Source organism: Euleptes europaea, chromosome 7 (assembly GCF_029931775.1).
Source record: "Euleptes europaea isolate rEulEur1 chromosome 7, rEulEur1.hap1, whole genome shotgun sequence".
In the NCBI taxonomy this organism is placed as follows: Eukaryota; Metazoa; Chordata; class Lepidosauria; order Squamata; family Sphaerodactylidae; genus Euleptes; species Euleptes europaea.
The window spans coordinates 20570135-20590490 of NC_079318.1; positions in this window are offsets into that span (position 1 = coordinate 20570135).

Below are 20356 nucleotides of genomic sequence, written 5' to 3' on the forward strand. Positions count from 1 at the left end.
AAACAGTGACCTAACACCATCGGCCAATTGCAGTTTTAAAAACGTTTTTCTTCCACCCGCCATCAGAACGACAACAGGAAATGGGAGCCTGTGGGTGTGTGTGTGGACCCCCCGCCCCTGGTGGAAACCTGGAAGCCCTACTTGCACTTGATCTCCAAACACGTGGGAGGTTGGTGGAGTTTTAACAGCAATTTGGAAATTTTTGGAGAAAGAACAGATTTTGAAAAGAAAACTTGGAAATTTTTCAGTAGTAAGAGAGAAAGATGCACAAACTTTTTTGGGATCTCATGTGCATATTATGGAAAGCCAGTGCAAATCAAACCATAAACATGGTGGTCTTGGGCTTCGGTGACCCAGCCCAACTGCAAGAAATTGTGCTAATGATCTACTCTCAGTCTTGGTCCTTTGATTAATGAAAGCAATAGTAATATATTCCATGTACTCATGATGACGGATGAACAACAAAAAAGTTATTGCACCACTTGAGATATGGGAATAGTATAAGCTATACAAACAAATAACTAGACAAATTACATACATTTACATAATAATGTATCTATGGGGGCAATGTTCTCCTAGTTTAGGAAGAAAATCTCACAACATGAAGAAGAAGTATTGGTTTTTATATGCTGACTTTCTCTACCACTTAAGGGAGACTCAAACCGGCTTCCCTTCCCCTCCCCTCCCCACAACAGACACCCTGTGATGTAGGTGGGGCTGAGAGAGCTCTAACAGAGCTGTAACTTGCCTAAGGTCACCCAGCTGGCTTCGTGTGTAAGAGTGAAGAAACAAATCCAGTTCACCAGATTAGCTTCCACCGCTCATGTGGAGGAGTGGGGAATCAAACCCAGTTCTCCAGATCAGACGCCACCGCTCCAAACCACCGCTCTTAGCCACTACACCACGCTGGTGCAAGAGAATATATGAATATGTATTTGAAGTTTTATAATAAAAATACAGACTGATCAACACAATATGCAATTGCAGGTTAAAGTCTATAATTAATGGCAACATCTTAGCTACAGCAAGGGAGAATAATTCAGTGACTGATAATACTGGTGCAGCCCCACTGTCTTTAGCATTTCTCTGTTTATTCATTGCCCCTTCTTTCTGTGGTTTGGGCTCACCTCCTTACATATTATTTCTTGGCACACGCACATACATACATCAACTATGCACTTAATCGGAAACACACTTCCTTTTCCAGAAGGCATGAACTAGAGTTACGAGCCTCAAGGTGGGGCCTGGAGTCCTCCTAGAATTACAGTTACTATCCAGACTGAAAATCAGTTCCTCTGGATGAAGGGGCAGCTTCAGAAGGCAGACTCTATGGTATACCATACAGTTAAAAGAAATGGAAGTCCTAGAGCTGTGTTGGCGAACCTATGGCACGCGTGCTGGACTTGGCACGCGGAGCCATCTCTGTGGGCACGCCGGCAGCGCCCCCCCTTCCCTGACTCACCGCCACCCAGCTGGCCGGCGGGGGTTTGAAGCGCTTCCCGCCCCTTCCACCTTCCCCGAACTTACAATTTAATTTTTATCAATAAATAAGATCATTATTAAGTATGATATCAAGTTTATTCAGTGTACTTACCGATAGTTTAAGTTTAAGAAATTTGGCTCTCAAAAGAAATCTCAATCATTGTACTGTTGATATTTGGCTCTGTTGACCAATGAGTTTGCCGACCACTGGCCTAGGGCTGTGCCGTGTTGCCGTGGTGCGCATTGGACCTCGGCGATAAATAAGTGGGTTTTGGGTTGCAGTTTGGGCACTCGGTCTCTAAAAGGTTCGCCATCACTGTCCTAGAGTGACATCACATCCCTGAAAAGCTCCTTTCCCTCCCCAAATTCCACCCTCCCCAGGCACTGCCCCACAATCTCCAGGAATTTCCCAAGTTGGATATGAACAGATATTAAGAGAGGACACTAAGATAACAGACGATGCCAGACAACTGGGACTAGGGTTGCCAGCGCCAGGTTGGGAAATGCCTGGAGATTTTGGGGGTGGAGCCAGAGGAGGGCCATTTTCTCCAGGAGAACTGATCTATGTCGCCTGGAGATCAGTTGTAATAGTGGGAGATCTCCAGCTACCACCTGGAGATTGGCAACCCTGACTGGGACACAAAATGTCATTTTGAAGAACACCACCAAGGCTCCCATACTTGACTGATTCTACAATAATGTAAGATGATGAAGCAACCTTGGGTGGTAAATTTTGAGGGGTGAATTCTCTGCTACCGCCATCGCTCTGGCCTTATTGTCATGAATCAGGAGTCTGATCAACCAACACTCCTCCCTGCCCCGCAATTCCCAGTGTCTTTAAAAACAGCATACATAAGGAGGGAAGGAGTGTGAGGTCATGGGCTCAGGTGGATAGAGGCAAGGGTGGTAGCCTTTGTTCATCTGCCACTGCTTATCCTGCTTACTCTATGATATATTTGAACATTCCCCTAACCTAGTTCAAGCTTTCATGCCTTCTGCCAGTTTCTTATAGCTTCCCTGCCTTGTCATGGTTATCACTGGTTTTGGAAAAAAATATGAAAAACTAGATACAGAAAGAAGAAAGCAGTGAGAAGAACTTATTGTCCACACTATACAATCTTATACAGTAATAGTGTGCTCCTCTCTCTTCATCAGATCTAAAGCATTTCAAAGAGCAATCATTGTAGAACCAAAATTCAAAGGTAAATTTTAATCTATTAATTTACTTGCAATTATCAGTCAGAACTAGATATAATTGCTGCAAATTTTACTTCCCGCATTCCCATTAACTGGAAAGGAAGTATACTCTAAGGAAACAGTAAAAATAGTATCTTCTTTGCTATTTCTAGTGAAGATTTTCCATACAATTTTCCTTCTAACATTTGGTAGCTATCACTATGATATGAGCATTTATACCCTCTTTCTGATTAAAAACAAACAAACATATTTCAAATGCCAGGAATGGAATACATTCTAATGGAATAGGTGTGTGCCTGTATGAGACAGGGGGGACTTAATGAAGTTAAAAAAAAATGTCAAAACTTTTAATGCATAAGCAGGACAAATTCACAGATCTATGGAGAGAAATAAAGAAAATCTTACCTTTTTAAGAAACCATTTTTGGAGTTTTCTATGAGGCAGCCTTATCATTTTTATTCAGCATTTATAAAAGTAGGAGTGGTCAGATTTTCAAAACAAAACAAACCATTCTGCTGGGGATCACCACCTTTCATCTTCTCCAGTCATCTTCCTGTAGCTGCTTAACCTTGCACATCATAGCAGACATTCCCCACCCAAAAAAAACAGCTGGAGATTCCAAACCAAAGACTAGGCTGGATATAATCTTTGATTCAGATAAAATGCCAGGGAGACATGCAGTAGAGTGTTGTGTTCGGATGATGCTTTGGCATTCTGTTTGCCGACAAAGACAAGGAGAAGGCAGAAAAAGTCCCCTAGGTTTGTCGGTATCTAGAGGAAATGCAAAGTTATAAAGCCCAGCATTCTTGTCTGTTAGAAAGAGACGCATAAGAAAAAGAAAAAGATGAGCCGTCTGTCAGCATCTGGCTACTCCTTAAAATCTCTTGCAACAGAATGATCTATTTCAGTATCCTAAGATGTAAAAGGTACCAAACTACACAGTTTGTCAGTCACAGCGCAGCTGTTAATGGTGAGTGTCCTCTGTGAGTCAGCCAAGCACAATAAAAAACTGGTCACTTAACACAATTTCTTTGAATTAACTAGTGAATGTTACACAAAGGACATATACACAACACAAATATAGAATGAAAATGATTCTCACAGGAACCTTGAGAAAGCTAAGGGACAATTAAACAACACCCCAAGTTCTAACTCTGCAAAGCAGATTGAGTTTGTGAAATATTCCATTATTTATTTTCCACATGCTCTTTACTAAAGCAGCATCAGTAAAGAAGCCTTGCATCGAGTTTTCTGCCAGTGATGCTCTAGCTGTTGACCCTCCCATTTCATTCCCATTAATTCCCCTGTAAACCACAGAGACTGCATGGCTTTGTCTGGGGGGGGGACAGGGCACTTTGGGGGTTTTATTTCAACAGCCTGGGCCATTTCCCTATTCCAGAGAGCATTCAGGGCCTCAACAGAATCGTCAGCAGTCAGGAAGCTCCTAGGGCAGGCCATCGTATTGGGTCCACCACCCCTGTGGAGGGAAGAAGCGGCGGTGAGTCTAAACTCCATGTAGTAGTGTGTAATGATCTGTCCAGGTAATGATCTGTCCATGACAAGGGAGTAAGCTTTAACTCCCCCATTTCCAGATCACCTTCCCCATCAGTACAGTAGGCCAAATCCACTGTGTGCCCTGCTAAATGTGTTGAGCCAGTAATTACTCGGGACATTTCCATGTTCGTCATGGAAGCCATGAAATCTTAAGCCACTCCTGGCAGCTTGGTCTCAGCATGGATATTGAAGTCCACCAGGTCTTGGGGTCTCCACCAGCACACCTGAGACCAACTCAGCCAGCTCAGGGGTGGACAGTACACCAAGAGAATCCCTACCCGGTCCTGGATTGCACAGGGCAGTAATTGGTTCTTTCTCTACATGCACCATCCATTACTTTCTCAAATCCTTTATGTCCCACTCTTTGTTCCAGGATCTCAGGACAGTAAATGTCTCTCTTGTCCAGGATAATGAAGGTTGCTTAAGAAGAGGGGCCATGGCTCAGTGGTAGAACATCTGCTTGGCATGCAGAAGATCCCAGGTTCAATCCCCGGCATCTCCAGTTAAAGGGACTAGGCAAGTAGGTGATGTGAAAGACCTCAGCATGAGACCCTGGAGAGCTGCTGCCGGTCTGAGTAGACAGTACTGACTTTGATGGACCAAGGGTTTGATTCAGTATAAGGCAGCTTCAGGTGTTCAAGATCCTCCAGGTTCCCCAAGTAAGGGTTGCTAACCTTCAGACAGGGTCTGGAGATTTCTCAGAATTACAACTGATCTCCAGATTACAGAGATCAGTTCCCCTGGAGAAACAGATGCTTTGGAGGGTGGAATTTATGTCATTATATCCTGCTGAGGTTCCTCCCTTCCACCGACCCTGCTGTCCCCAGGCACCACCTACAAACTCAGTTTTTTTCCCAATCCAGAGTTGCCAACTGTATATTCCAACCACTTGTGAAAAAACTGAGCAGGCCTATTTATATATTATACAACTCCAGCAGCCATCTTAACAAATTACTCCATATTCACTCATTTTCCCACCACCAGGAGGCAGATGGTTCTCCTCCAAAAATTAACTCTTTATGAATTGTATCATCCTTTCTATACTCTTTACCACACCCTCCCGCATTTTGTACAGGGTGAACTCACATAACAGCTCTCCCAAGTTTGTATTTGAAGTGGAATTCAAATACAGGCCTTCATCTTTCAAGGTCTACACACTACTACATGGAGCTTATCTAGGGTTGGCAGGTCCCACATGGCAACCAGTTGGGGGGGTCCTCACCAGGAGTGGGAGGGTGGCCTAAGCCTCGTCGCCAATGATGCAGTGACATTGCTTTGGATGTGCACCAGAACATACGTTATCACATAGCCAGCATCGTGGTGATGCTCTGGTATTAGGAAAAAATCTCTATGGTAAAAATGGCTTCTACCATAGTGTTTTGGCCCAAATACTAGAGATCACTGCACCGCTGGTGTGATAGACAGCTGCATAATGATGAGTTGTCCCGGTCATGAAACCTTGAGTGACAGGAGGTTCAAAAAGAGGGAAAAAAACTCCTGAGAATTCTACAATTGGCAGTTGAGATAGACCATTAGAAACTGAGAGTTGAGAACTGATGTGGAAGCTGACAATTGAGGTTGGCATCTGGAGTGAAAGGGAAACAACTGTGAAGGATCAAGAAGGATCCTGTGTGTGAGGGAAGTGATTTGAGTTTCCTTCCCTAAGGGACATAGCATCTAAGTGAGGGTGATCCCCAACCAGTTTTAAGGAAGAAAGCTGGAAATTTTTATTCCAGATCCCACCAACATTTGAAATTTTGTTTCAAGGAGTTTAAGTCTGTTAGACTAAGCAGTAACTATCAATGGTTCTCTATCTCAGTATACATCAAAAGTATCAACACTTGGCTACTTCAGAAGGGAGCATGAAAATGTGACTTTGCCGCCGCAGCAGCATGGGAATGGGCAGGAAGTGTCCACATGCCCCAGTGTCATGCCATTTGATCTGCTGCTTCCCTTCACTACCCACTGTTCCCTATCATGCCTGTGCATTGCGCAGGATCCCCCATCGGCAGGTTACCTTTAAAGGGTTAACTCAGCCATTTGGAAGACAGAGCTGAGCTCCATCCCTTCCCATGGTGGCTAAATGTGAATGTCCAGATCCGTGATACTCTTTCAGTGGTTTGGGAGCCATCAGTGGTTATTCTGAGCACAATTCCCCAATATGGCACCCATCTCGTGTTTCAGGAAAGCCTGGATCCATATAAGTAAACCACTCTATATGCTATGATGCCATGGGTTGTATCCCATCAAAAAGCTCTTCACACTTAAGAGTGGGCAGTTTCTCCCTCCTGCAGCAGCCCTCCAACTCCCCCCTCACCTTGCCCTGAGGTTCCCTGGTCCACCAAAAGCAGCATTTCAGGGGGCATTGGGGCTGATTTGGGAGATGGAAGTTGTGCTTTCATGCATGGAATTTAGACAGGATCCAAACCATTTATGTGGAACAGTGACCACTGCAAGACTAGAAAACGTAGACTTGCCGTTAGGGAAAGCATTTCTAACAGAAGACACTGCGTGAGGTTTCTAAATGACAGATTGAAGATTTAATTATGCCAAACCCTAAAACTGAACAGATATAGTACTTTCTTGTCCAATAAGGAAAACTCTCTTTTGATAAACAAGATAGACCTCTACTGTCAGATAAAGATACTGCAATGCTTAATCATTCATTCCTGTTACCCCAAAGAATAATTTGACATTAAGCAACACAACATAAATGTATTTCTGGCCATTACAATTTAATTACTAATTAACATATAAATACTAAGCATTTAAGAGCCTTTAAGTGTCTCTCTACAGAAACAAAGAATATTAAATTGGTATGTACAATATTCCTGAAAATTGTTTGTGGGAAATTAGAATACCATCAGTGGTTTGTAAGGCAGGCTATAAATCAAATACAGAAAATAAAAATGTTAATCCATCTCCAAATCTCATAGCACGAAATTCCCTGATTTTCTTTCTCTTTGTTTTAGATTTTTATCATTCTGGTTGGTCCTATTAGACCTATTTGCACCTTTGGATGACTGCTCCATTTTGTCAGGTTGTTTACAAAATCCATGGGGATTAAAGGGATGCCTTTCTAATGATTTCACACCTGTTTGTCCAGCTAGATGCAGAGACCTTTCATTGGAGATGCAAAATCAGCAGCTTGGAACCTAATCCACGGGCTTTAGTGTTGTGACCAACACTTGTTAATATTTACATCAAGCTTCTGAATGAGATCATCTAGATTTAAGCCTCCAGAAGCTGCTATTTTGATCCTGAATTTGTTCCTTGAGGCTAGGGTCAAGATGCTAAAATAGAACAACTTGAAGCTGGCCAGTTAGGCTGAGTTTGGGAGGGGAATCTATGTACGGTAAGCTTATCATTTGTCGATCCAGGTAAAGAATGAGGGAGTACTTTTGGATCCAGCCTTATTGTTTGAGAGGTATGTTGGTATAGCCACTATTAGTGCTTTCTATCTGTTGTCTTGTTAGCTTTCTTCCCTTCTAGATTCAGCAAGCATCCTTATCTTTAAGCCCTTTCTGGGGCCCATGTATTTGATAGACTTGTTCTCCCTATATGAACCTATGCATCAATTGCATTCCTTCAACTGGCTACTGTTTATCCCCTCCCTCAGGAGGATCTGTCTGAGACTGGAAAGTCCTGCTGGAGCAGGTAGAAATGGTTTCAGTGCTGACCTTTCAAATGAGGTATAAAGCAATGGTATTTGGCAAGGCTGTTCAATAATGATTTCCAGGTCAGTAGTCAGAGAATTGGAATTTGTGGTCTGTGGTGGGGTGTTTTGGCTTTTGGGGTGTTTTAAGTGATATGTACCATTTGGATTTTTCTGTTTTTGTGATGTTGATACCATTAGGTATTCTTTTTGTGGAATACACTGAATTGTTAAGGGGCAAAACAGGTTATAAATATTTGCAAACTCCACAAACTTTTTTCTGATGCAGTGATTAAGCCCTTTGTTGGAAAAAGTGCTATAATATTTTGTGCATATTCTGAAATTTGAGGGAATTGTTGCTGTGGAGTTTAATTGATTTATTGCCTCTTGCTTTTATGGCCACTGGCCAGCTGCAACCTAAAACTTAAATTTCCTTTGCCTGCCAGAAATTCCATCATATTGTAGTATGAGAGCATCTTAAGATCACGATGACCTGAAAAATCTGCTTTCCCCCTCTTTATTTATTTTATAACATTTGGCCTGAAGGGTTCTGGGGAACTTGAAAGCTTCTACGCTGCTATGTGTCACCGGTCTGGCCCTAATAAAAGGTGTTAACATGGATTATGTTCTGGGCTTTTTGGATCTTACTTTTGAACCAGCATAGTTGTAAACAATTTGTGAATTTTTTGTGAAAGCTAAAATAAACTCCATTAGATGGCAGTGTTTGCTGCATTTACGAACAAGAGCTGAGCGGGGGAAAAACAGGTTAATGATTTTCTTCTTGGGTACTAAATGCCCAGTGGTCTTTCTTATCTAGCAGACACTACTTTTCAAGTTAAGTGAAACATGCTTGTTACCATAAGAAAAAATGATTTAGCATGTACATATTAACAGGCAGGGAAGTAGCTATATTTCACTTACTTATTAAAATATTTTTATCCCTCCTTTCCACATGGCTTAAGATGGTGTGAGCCTCCTCCTGCCCCACCGTGGGCTTCCTGTACAGGGTTGGGCAGACTTCCCCATGGGCCGCAGAATGGGAAAGAGAGAGGGTTCTGCCACCCAAATCCTCTTCTTTCCCAGGGCTGGTTATCTCCTGGCTCTCTCTCTCTTGGCCACCACTATAGCACAGTCCACTGTTCCTCCCCAGCCAGTTCAGAGATGCCTCTTTTAATGACCCCTGATCCCACCCCTCTGGCTTTAGGGCCAATCCTGCCCCACTATCATCCCTTCCCAAGGTGACCAAAGGAAGAGGACCAGGCACTGCCCCTGCCTGGTACTACCATACTCTTCCTGCTCTTTTACTGTCCTGTCCTGGGGCCTAAGCAAGAACTCCTTCCCACCTCCCCCTTTGATTCACCCATGCCTGTCCTGCAGGGTTGCCAGGTCCCTCTTCGCTACCGGCAGGAGGTTTTTGGGGCGGAACTTGAGAAGGGCGGGGTTTGGGGAGGGGAGGGACTTCAAGAGAGCCAGCGTGGTGTAGTGGTTAAGAGTGGTGGTTTGGAGCGGTGGACTCTGATCTGGAGAACCGGGTTTGATTCCCCACTCCTCCACGTGAGCAGCGGAGGCTAATCTGGTGAACTGGGTTGGTGTCCCCACTCCTACACACAAAGCCAGCTGAAATCAGCTCTACTAAAATCCAACATACATGTTTGCCAGCAAATACTCTTTATATTCCATTGAAGTGATCATAGCCACTTAATAGCTTGGATTTAATCAGTGGAGCAGACCTTCCTTGGAGAGCCAGTGTAGTGGTTAGGAGCGGTGGACTCTAATCTGGAGGACCAGGTTTGAATCCCCACTCCTCCACATGAGCAGAGGACTCTAATCTGTTGAGCCAGGTTGGTTTCCCCACTCCTACACATGAGGCCAGCTGGGCGACCTTGGGCTAGTCACAGTTCTCTGAGCTCTCTCAGCCTCACCTACCTCACAGGGTGTCTGTTGTGGGGAGAGGAAGGGAAGGAGATTATAAACCGGTTTGATTCTCCTTAAAAGGTAGAGAAAATCGGCATATAAAAACCAATTCTTCTTCTTCATCATCTTGCTGCAGGCCAAAATGCCCCACTCAAAATGCTGATCCAGGAGAATAGGGCTATCCCAAGAACATCATAAGGTCAGAGGTCAGCAGCAGGAGCATAGAATTGGTGAAAATTGTGGGTAGCTCGCAGCACAAGCCAACGGTCCCCTACCTGTGTGAATCAGCAGCACCACCCTGCACAAGGCAAGCATGTATCAGGGAAATAGGCAGGGGTGGACAGGGAGGCCAAAGGGGCCCTGGAAAAAGCCCCCCTTGCCATTATCTGCAAGAATGAAGACAATTTTTGTGTTTAAAATGTAATGTAAACTCCATACAAAAGTTAACCGGACCCATATTCATGCTCTTTCCATTTATTTGCACACTAAAAACAGAGTTTTCTGCATATGTTGTTACCACTGCAATATAAACAACTCACTACTGATAAAATGAATTTGATTTAGCAGGTATCTAATTAGAAAGTGCTATGTTACCATAACATTGACATTCCCATGGCCAATAAATGAACAACATATACAGTACTTAAAAGGGGAAGGAATGTAATCAACTCCAGGATTTCTATATTGATTAGGAATGCCTCTTGCTCCATTAAAAGTAGTTCAAAACCTAGATTTAATTAGTGAAAGAAAAAACAAATTAAATCAGTATTTAAGGTTACAAACAACTAAGATGTACCCATGCCTCTATGATACCTGATTTCTTTCTTAGCTACCCAGGCCACTGTTTAGTTTGGCTGAGATAACCATCAGATTCTACAGTGGCTTAACCACAACTATGACTAGTTCCTTTTTATTTACCAATATCTCTGCTATTCGTCACACCTTCATAAACTAAGTTACAGTTCAAAATTGCTCTAACAAGAAAAAATAAATGATTAAAAAAAACCCAAAGGAAATTAATAGGAAAAACATTATAAAGTATCATTTCAAATGCAATTTAGGATTGGTAAACCGCAATGATATCATAAAATTTCAAACTCTTTATGTAATTCAAGCTTTTAAATAAATTATTAACTGAGAATAACATTAATTTCATCTTGATCATTTAAAGTAATATTCAAGAGAATAAAATGTAATAAAGAAAATGAAATCTCATAGCAAAGTGCCACTATCAGCTTGCAGTATATAATAATAAGGCTCAGTATTTATATGTAGCGCTCCACAGATAACAAAATTTGTGATATATATTATTTGACCTCTGAAAATTGCATCAATGCTGGATTTACAAATTAATATATATTCACAATAGCACAATGTATGGAAGCAAAGACATATGTTATCTACTCCTAAGCCAATACAACCGAAAGTTAACCCAATATGACTCTCTTCTGTGCACTAGAAGAGGAGGGGGAAAACACACCCACTAGCATTTGTAGAAGCAGAAGCTGCTCATATAAATATTCTGAATTGTCTGGCATGTCTCTCCCACCATCCCACAACTGTAATGTCTTTTTGGAGAAATTAATGAACTGCTTTAAATTACGTTAATATTCTCCTCACAACATTAGAACTCATACTATTAAGCTGGTAATTGGGCTTGATCCAACAGTTATTTCCCAACAACAGTAGACACGGACTTCTGCCAGTGGAATGGAAATTTCACGCTTCCCCTCTCTCACTGCAGCCCATCAAGCTTCCAGAAATGCTGCTTTTGGGTGACCAAGGAACCCCAGGATTAGCAGGTGGAGCAAAGTGGGAGTTCAGCAATGGGAGAGAGAATTGGTAAAAAAACAAACAAAAAAAAGTGCCCTACTGCTGGTGGAAAATGATCTTCAACTCAAACACCTTCTCCCACCCCTGAGTTCACATGTTAATGAGATGGAATGTACCCTCCCAGGCTTCTGCAGCCTTGAAACTATGATGCCTAATGGTGCAACCGGCACCTGGGTTTCTTCCCATCTCCCCTATCTGAGTCTTTGAAGCTACAAGCAGCTTCACCTAAGTTTTCATGAAAATAAACTTCCTTCTTTTCTAGGCCTTAGCCTGAACCATTGTTTGAATTGAACAAGAAACTGCTTAAAGGAACCACTTCCTTGACAGTAATATACAACGTCACTAGTCCAATTTGCAGTTTTCATTTTTATTGATAATTGCTGTAATGTATACAAGTAGCCTCTAGGGGCGAGTTTCTGCCTTGCATGTCTTTTAGTTTTGGCCCTGAAGGCTCCTGCATACAAGTGGTTGTTGAAGGAGCTGGCAGAGAGACCACACAGCTAAATAAAAAACCTTCTTAAATTGAAACAAAACTGACATGTCCTATTATTCATGATACAATAATAAGAATAGATTATAAAATGAAATTTGGTCCAAAACTGCTAAAACCAGGATGAGAAGCAGAAAGCAAGGGGTAGAAGTCAGAGAGATAAAGGTATGATCAACTTTTACCAGGATGTGCATTAAAAGCCCATTCAGTTCAAAATGACATTAATGCACAAACTCCAACATGTCAAATCAAGACCACCAAGTAATCTTAGCACACAAAAAAACAATGGAGAACTGAATGGAAATGTCCACATCTGACATTACAATGTATGTAGGCAATAAGTTAGAAGGCACTCAATATATCCTGACCTATATCCACTATTTGTGGTGAGCATGGAAGGGGGCAGGGACAATGATTACGGGACACCAATTCTGTTTATCATGTTTAATCCCTAAGGCATTTTAAAAATGCCAATATCAAACTATCATTATGGTAAGCGTAATTATACTTTGATATTGGCAATTTTAACTGAGCAGGCATATGCTTTTGTTGATTTCTTATTCTTACAAATGAAAAAAAACTTAAGTTTTACACAAGGATATTTCTATTATGTGAGTTTAGTATTACACAAGCACAGAATTGTTTTGGATAGATGATTGTTGGCATGACAACAGGAATGAGAAGTCAGTGGTTAGGCCTTTGTTCATAAGAGAGGGACATTTATTTTACAATCAGGATCCATTCTGAACTCCTATTTCATCTACTACTTATATAAAATTGATTTTTAATGCATTCAAGGAAGTTTTTAAAAAATAATTTATTGTTCTGCCCTTTGTTGTTCCCATTATATATTTGTATTGATCTTCTGAAATTGGTCATCCATGGTAAGAATAAACGGAACCGCCAAGTGTTCAAACCCCACCCCCAATTTGCAGAGAGGCCTATGCACACAATGTTTTTCAGGGTATGGAACATGCCTTGGGATCCTATATATGTTTAAGTATATGTGCATATGTAGCGTTGCCAGGTCCCTCTTTGCCACCGGCGGGAGATTTTTGGGGGGGAGCCTGAGGAGGGCGGGGTTTGGGGAGGGGAGGGACTTCAATGCCATAGAGTTCATTTTTCTCCAGGTGATCTGATCTCTATCGGCTGGAGATCAGTTGAATTAGCAGGAGATCTCCTGCAACTACCTGGCAGTTGGCAACCCTAGTGCATATGGGACCTTCAATTCGTGGGCATTAGGCCTAATGGTGGGATTTTGATCCTCCCTCGTGTATTCACTTGTATACTTGATCAGCACCAGCACAAAATTGCCTCAAATTCAAAGAATGGGAATTTGGAACGCAAGTAATCAGAGTCTAAGATGAACATACCATTTTTACTACTTTCAAAAGGGCAATTAATCTTTCATGAAATTTTCTCCAACTTTTTGATCTGAACCAACAAGGCTAGATCTGGCCATTCTTCTAAAGGAGCCATGATGCAGTCACTTACACTCCTCTTTCCATTTCACTGCAGTGTATTTAAATTTCCATTTCCCAGGGGTAGCAAGGTATAGGGAAAGAATGGCGAAGGGAGAAATTTATCCACTGGAAATGTGTCTGACAAGTATGTCACCCAACGAGAACACTAGCCAATGCTTGCACTGACATTATCATCCCTTACTGGAATTTCTGTACACAGCATTTCCTCTAATCACTTTGCCAGTTCACTGGCTTGAGGGCACTTAAGATCACCAGACTTCAGAGATCCGCTTCCCTGGAGGATATGGAAGATTCGGAGGATAGACTCTATGGCTTCACACTAGGGTTGCCAACCTCCAGGTAGTAGCAGGAGATCTCCTGCTATTACAATTGATCTCCAGCCTATAGAGATCAGTTCACCTGGGGAAAATGGCCGCTTTGGCAATTGGACTCTATGGCATTGAAGTCCCTCCCCTCCCCAAACCCTGCCCTCCTCAGGCTCCACCCAAAAAACCACCCGCCGGTAGTGAAGAAGGACCTGGCAACCCTACTTCACACTGTTGCTGAGCTCCCTCCACTCCCCAGTCTCCACCCACAAGTACCCAGGAATTTCCCAACTCAAGAGTTGGAAACCCTAGGAGAGCTTATCACTCTTTATAAGCTTGCCTGAGGCATTTCAACCATTATATGCAAGCCTTATTGCAGGAACTGGCGAATGCTTTGATTGTTCCCTCTGTGAGAAGAGGTAGAATGGATGGATACTAGTTATGGTTGCAAACCTCCAGGTAGTGGCTGGAGATCTCCCACTTTTACAACTGATCTCCAGGAGACAGAGATCAGTTCACCTGGAGAAAATGGCTGCTTTGGAAGGTGGGCTCAGTGGCATTATACCATGTTGAGTTCCCTGCCCTCCCCAAACCCTGCCCTCCCCAGGCTCCACCCCCAAAATCTCCAGGTGTTTCCCAACCCAGAGCTGGCACCCCTAATACAAGTGGACGGTTTTCAGCCTTCTTCAACCCCCACCCCCCATCTCCTGCCTGCCACTTTTAGGAGCAAAGACTTTGCTTAAAATCCATGTAAGATGGATTGCTGCTGTCCCACTTGGCTAAGACAGCCAAAAAGCCAGGGGCTATTTCTCTTGTACTCCATTCTCATCCCTTCATGATTGTGGTATATTGGTATTATTGATTTAAGGACAACTCCCAGAGGCTCTCTAGAAAGGAGAGGATCAGGTCTTATGACCATAACTGGAGGAGGAGTTAGAGTTACTGAGGCCTAGTTGTGACCTGTTCTTTTAGTTGGCTGTTCTGTTAGTTGGCTGTTATGTTCAAATAAACACAGTTCTTATGACCACTACCGCCTCTAGCACTGATCCTTTCCCTCCCTAAAGACATAGCATGGTGTCAGAAGTCGGCACCATATTTGCAGGCACCATAGACGCAGCACAGTGAATACTCAATAAAATATACTCAAACCTGAAAGTACAGCAGCTCCACCAGAAAACTGCATTCTTGTTCCCATGGAGACCTGTGCACCACCCTCTACCCCTATTCCTGATTGGGAACCTTGATGAAAACTGAAGAAGATAGGAGCAGTGTTTTCACCTGTATCTGACAGCCGGCAGCCTTTCAAGTTGACCTTTTACTATATGCAGTCGGAGAAGAGGCCTTAGAGGTGTACAGTACCTTGGTACAAGATCCTGCAGCTGAGTCCACCTTACAGCAGGCTTTAACCCTACTCAAGAATTATTGCAGTATTGGAAAAGAATTCATCGGGAATTACAGACGATCTTAGATGCGAAGTTTACATTTGATCCAAAATTTTATCTACTCAGCATAGTGCCGTCAAATTTACCTTTGAAATTGCATGATGTCTTCAATATGCTACAACAGCTGCCAGAACAACATTAGCAAGAACCTGGAAACAACCTCACATACCTGAAATCGATGATTGGAAAGAAAAACTTCTGGAATATGCAACTATGGCCAAAATGACTTTTGAATTAAACCCCAAACGTAGTGAATCTACTGAGCAATTTGATGAGAAGTGGGCATCTTTTTATACTTATATGAAATGCTGTTAATTTAAACGAACTAAGTTCAAACATTACTACAAATTCTGTACCATATCTTTTTATTTTAACCATTGCCAAGCAGAAAATGAACGTTTAAAACATTAGAAAGCAGTTTGATGTAAATTTGACAAACCAAAGATACTTTGTAATTATGTACTATCATATATCATTTAATAAGACTGTATTGTTTTTATAATGATAACATTTACCCTTCCCTTTTTTTTCCTGTACCCTCTATAATATAAATAAAATAATAATAAAAAAAGAATTATTGCAGTATATTAAAAATGCAATAAATAAATAATCAATTTTTGTTTACTTTGCATGTGAATGCCTGATCAGGAAATTGGCCAGTTGACTTGCATGCTATTCTTGGGCTTAATTATTTGAAGAATTTAATAGGTAGGCAGTCTCTGACCATCACTGTTTCTATTGCTATCCCCTTAGTCATTTCCTTCCTCTGAGATTCCGAAACAAATTGATCACTTGGGTACAAAATCAAATATCATTGACTCTGTGGAAGCAGAAAATGTTTATTTTCCTTTTTTATTGGGTTAAGTGCTCTGCCTGATTTATGTGCCTCTTGCTTAGTGTAGGCAAGGATAAGCAAAAGGATGAGAGTATACTCTCAAGTACATATTGTATGAGAACTAAACATGATCTATGTTTGCATCATATCTCCCTGTGAAAACTTACATCTTGCCTGAACATAGTACAGCTGAAAGACTGCTCCATCTTCTCTTGGATAAGTAACCATCGCTCTGCCTCTGAGCTACATATTAATAATGACAAGAATATGACCAAATTTCATTTTCTTCCCATTTATGGTTGGTTGTTAGCTAAATTTGGAAGCACATCTGACACCATCCAAGACTCAGGTAATCCTGGTTTGCAACAGCATCCAGCTTCTATGGGCATCTGTCACATAATAGCCCTAAACGGTCTGGCGCCATTGTACTTGTGGGACCGCCTCTCCCGATACACCCCCCAAAGGGCATTACACTCAGCTGGCAACAACTTACCAGTGATTCCTGGCCCAAAATGTATCTGGCTGGTCTCGACTAGAGCCACAGCCTTTTCAGCTCTGGCCCCGACCTGGTGACATTCTCTGTCTAATGAGACCCGGGCCCTGGGGGCCTTATTCAGTTCTGCAGGGCCTGCAAGACTGAGACATTTCACCAGGCCTATGGTTGAGAACAGTGGAGGTTCCACTCTAGCTGGCCTCCCTTTCCCTTTCTCTTTCCCTTACCCCTGTTTTCCTGTCCCTTCCCCACCCACCCGGGTTTTCCTCCCACTTCCCACCCCCTTTCCCTCCCTTTTTCACCCCCTCCCTGCTTGTGCTCCCTATTTTTGCTATCAGTTTTATAGGGGTGCTGTCTGGTGTTTTACTTTTTGAGGTCTTAACTGTTGATCTACGATGTAGGAGAACTTAATTTTAATTATTATAGTGTCCTGTTTTTAGCCGCCCTGAGCTGGGCTCTAGTTGGGAATGGGCGGGATAAAAATTGAATAAAATAAATAAATAACAACACTAAAAGAGTGTTTGGAACCTTCCTCACAGTACTGGCATGCTTGCATGAACACTGCTAATTTTAAGTCATATTATATACATATTATATACATTTTAACCAAGGCTCACGTTGTCATTATAGGCAAGAATAGCAAAAAGTATTCCTTATTGCTCTCTGTCAAGGGGCTGCTTCTCCACCAGGGCATTCCATCTCCCTATAGTGTCACCAACAGCAGATCACTGAAGTTTCTACTTAATTGCTTAACTTGCTTTAACAGACCACTCCTGGGCCCAGTTACAGCCAGAAGAAACACCTGCCAATCACCACCCACCCAGTCCCTTTTAGGGATCTAGGCTCTTGTGCCACCACTTCCAGCCACTGAACCCTTCCCACAGGATTAGGCCCTACGTCCCAATACAGGCAAGCATTACCTGTAACAGCCTCTTAGTCACTCTCAGGGCATGGCCCTGACTTTCCCTCCTCCCAGTGACTAAATTGTGTCCTCTCATGGGATAGAGTTACCATCTGCAAGGTGGGTAGGGTTGCCAACCTCCAGGTACTAGCTGATCTCCTGCTATTACAACTGATCTCCAGCTGATAGAGATCAGTTCACCTGGAGGAAATGGCCGCTTTGGCAATTAGACTCTATGGCTCTGAACTCCCTCCCCAAACCCTGCCCTCCTCAGGCTTCACCTCAAAAACCTCCCGCCGATGGGGAAGAGGGACCTGGCAACCCTAAAGGTGGGGTCTGAAGTTTTCCCGCAATTATAACTGATCTCCAGACAACAGGAATTGGTTCCTATGGAGGAAATGGCAAATTCAGAGGGCAAGACTATAGAAACAGAAGCCCGAGAGGAGGGACACCCCCCTCACACACACAGCAACTGGTAGAAGGGCGGCTTACTGGCAGTGGGGGAAGACCTAGCCCAGCATGGCAGCAATGTTGCTGGTGACATGGTGACATCACTTCCGGCATGCCCAAATAGCAGAACACCCTGCATCGCTGGTGACATTGCTGCATCACCAGCAACATCACAGCCACACTGGGCTACTCCTTCCCCCTGCTGCTAGTAAAACCCTTTGCTGATTGGCAGATGAGAATGGCGGCTGTGGGCATGGGCTTGGCAGCCTTATTCTAGAGTGATATCACATCCCTGCTGACCTCCCTTCCCCCAAACTTTCCCCTATCTAGGAACCACCCCCAATTCTATAGGGATTTCTCAAGCAGGAGGTGCCAACCCTATCCAGCAGGCTTTGCATCCTAACTTAGGATGCAATGTGGTGTGACACTCCTGTTTTTACTTTATCTTAATGTTCCTATTTCTTATGACCTTCCTAACACTACTTCTCCAATCCATGCCTTCCACAGCACCACGTCAGCTGTTGACTAAATAGCCTAAGACTAACATGGAAACAGGAGTACGTGTCTACAGGGGGACATGTTACTGCTGGAGAGATTTATTTCTCCCATTTCTGTAATGACTCATGTTCTTGGCACTAGAGTACCAGCTGACTGAAACATGGAGAGGAGAATAACAGACTCACCATCCTCCTTGGCTATCTGATTAAAAGTATGTTTAGGACACAACTACTGTTTGGATCCATTCCCATTTGGTTTCAGGCCTAGTTATGAGACTGAAATGGGTTCGGTCATCCTGCTGGATGACATGCACTAGGGAGATGTACAGAGAAAGTGTGACCCTGTTAATTCTCCTGGACCTCTCAGCTGCTTTCGATACCATCAATTATGGTATCCTTCTCGATCGTCTTTCGGGACTAGGACTGGGAGGCACTGTTCTTCAGTGGTTTTGGTCCTACCTCAAGGGTAGATTTCAGAGTGTGGTGCTGGGGGACTGCTTCTCTTCCACTTGGTCTCTGGCCTACAGGGTTCCCCAAGCTTCCGTTTTCTCCCCCATGCTTTTTAACATCTATGTAAAGCTGCTGGAAGAAGTCATCTGGAGATTTGGTCTGATAATATACAGATGACAGCTCTGTCTCACACTAACAGCAGATCCCTGGGAGGCTGTGAAAACCATGAACAGGTGCCTGGAGGCAGTTTTGGAATTGATGAGGGCTAGCAAGCTGAAAATCCTGACAAGAGAGGCAGTACTTGTGGGGGGGGGGGAGGTATGATGCAGTAAATGGGTTATCCCCTGTTCTGGATGGGGTTGTACCCCCCTAACGGAGCACGTTCACAGCTTGCGAGTGCTCCTGGACCTGGGCCTCCTGTTGGATAAACAGGAGGCAGCAGTGGCCGGGGTGTTTTTCACTAGCATCAGCTGGTGAGTCAGCTGCATCCTTTCCACAGTGGTGCATGCCCTGGTAACATCTAAATTCGATTACTGCAATATGTTCTACATGGGGCTGCCCTTAAATACGGTACAGAAGCTGCAGTTGGTACAGAATGCCGCGGACACAGCGTTAACTGTAATGGGTTGCAGGGACCATATCACTCCAGTCTTGTTCCACCTACACTGGCTTCCAGTTTGCTTCCAGGCTCAATTCAAGGTGTTGGTATTGACCTTTAAAGCCCTATGTGACCTGGGACCAACATACCTGAAAGGACCACCTTCTCCCATTCACTCTCATCATCTTCGGAGGCCCTGCTTTGATTGCCCCCACCATCTATGGCTAGACAGGTAGTGACCCAAGAAAGGGCTTTCTCAGATGTGGCACCAAAACTTTGGAACTCCCTCCCCAGGGAAATTTGTCTGTCTCCCTCTGTTGGTGTCTTCCACCAGTGGGTGAAGTCTTTTTTGTTTCATTTGGCATGTCCCCAGTAACGGTTACTGGCCCTCCTCCCTGATTCTGGTGTTATTGTGTATGTGTTTTTATTGAATTATTTTATATTTTAAAATGGAGAAATTGGCAGCTTTGGCATTGAAGTCCCTCCCCTCCCCAAACCCCACTCACCTCAGGCTCCGCCCCAAAAATCTCCAGGTATTTCCCAACACCTCTACACCAAGTTCACCACTGAAATTATATATACTAGTATACAGCCTAAGACGTTCTGTGAATATTGAAACCATATTTATGCTGTTCCACTACAAATTTTACAATAAATTAAAATTAGAACAGCACAACAGTCCATAACCAATAATAAAAACAATAATAGTCAGACCATCAGAACACCAGCTATTTGCATCCCTAAAGACTGTGAAACAGTAAAGTTTTAATTAGTTG